The sequence below is a fragment of the Amphiprion ocellaris genome, chromosome 3 (genome assembly GCF_022539595.1).
Source record: "Amphiprion ocellaris isolate individual 3 ecotype Okinawa chromosome 3, ASM2253959v1, whole genome shotgun sequence".
NCBI classification, from domain to species: Eukaryota; Metazoa; Chordata; class Actinopteri; family Pomacentridae; genus Amphiprion; species Amphiprion ocellaris.
This window is the reverse complement of record NC_072768.1, coordinates 39,942,598-39,943,978: the sequence shown is the minus strand read 5'-3', so window position 1 is coordinate 39,943,978 and position 1,381 is coordinate 39,942,598. Positions and strand designations below refer to the sequence as shown.

General features: G+C 26.6%; 1 protein-coding gene across 17 annotated transcripts in view; it reads left to right on the top strand.

The window, feature by feature from the left end:
• The first annotated feature begins 1,099 nt into the window (after positions 1-1,099).
• Positions 1,100-1,381, top strand: part of ppfibp2b (PPFIA binding protein 2b) — a 101,965-nt gene continuing 101,683 nt past the window's right edge. For 9 of the 17 annotated variants that reach the window (XM_055009473.1, XM_055009479.1, XM_055009477.1 and 6 more), the window contains exon 1: positions 1,100-1,362. The gene's annotated coding sequence lies outside the window, so the exon portion shown is untranslated. The remainder of the gene's footprint in view (positions 1,363-1,381) is intronic. The other 8 variants (XM_035947678.2, XM_055009480.1, XM_055009474.1 and 5 more) reach the window with 1 other exon arrangement.

Below are 1,381 nucleotides of genomic sequence, written 5' to 3'. Positions count from 1 at the left end.
CATTTTATAAATTTTTCTGGTATTTTTAAAATAAATAGCAATATTATTTCATTTATTATATCATACTATAGTGCTTACATTGAAATTATTCATGTAAATTTGTACAATATGAACATAATTTTGGAGGTTTTCCAGCTTAATTTTCAAACTTATAATAACAATACTAATACTAATAATAATAATGATGATGATGATGATGATGATGATGATGATGATGATGATGATGATAATAATAATAATACTAATAATAATAATAATAATAATAATAATAATAATAATAATAATAATAATACTAATACTAATAATAATAATAATAATAATAATAATAATAATAATAATAATGACAATAATCAATATTTTTATTGATAATAATAAAAATAATGCTAATAATAACAACTTAATTTGTATAGCATCTACTAATAATAAAGAACACCAAGCACAGGGTTAGAAAGAAGATAATAATAAGAATAACAAAAATAATAACAATACCAACAAAAATAAAAATAACAATAACAATAACAATAATAATAACAATATTTTATTTTTGCAGTGTATTAAATTATTGTTATTGTTATTTATAAATTAATAATTAGTTCAATTGGTGAGATATTACTAATAAAAGATAAATGTAATTATGTGCAATAATCTGGGGTCTTAACCTTTATATTAATCGTGTATCATAATGATAATAAAAATGACTATTATTATTATTATTATTATTATTATTATTATTATTATTATTATTATTATTATTATTATTAATAATAATAATAATAATAATAATAATAATAATAATAATCATAATCATAAGCATAAGCATAAGCATAATAATACATAAATTGCATTGTATATAATAATCTGAGGTCTTACCCTTCATATTATTCTTGCAAATAATAATAATAACAATAATAATCATAATTTTATGCAGTGTATTATACTTTTTTCAAAAAAATATTATTGACTTTGGAAAATATTCTTATTCTTGTTAATTGTTCTTTTTACAGTGTGACCATGAAGGCAGCTCCGTGTGATCTCCAGACTTTCCCACGCGGCCCTGAACGCAGCACAGCGTCACATGGAGCTGATACGTTGGAGAGGCTTCAGAGGGAGAGCAGACGGAGGACGCAGCTCACCTGTTCACTACCTGTGAACCACCTGTAAACCTCCTGTAAACCAGCAGATAACCTCCTGCTCACTTCCTGCTCACTTCCTGCTCACTGAGGACTCGGCTCACCTGTTCGGACTCACCTGTTTGGACTCACCTGTTCGGACTCACCTGTTCGGACTCACCTGTTCGTTTCCATCGGAACCATGAGCGGCTTCATTTTGTCTCCAGCTGACTCCAATTAACCTCCTCAAAGTGTGAGTAACTGGCGGATCT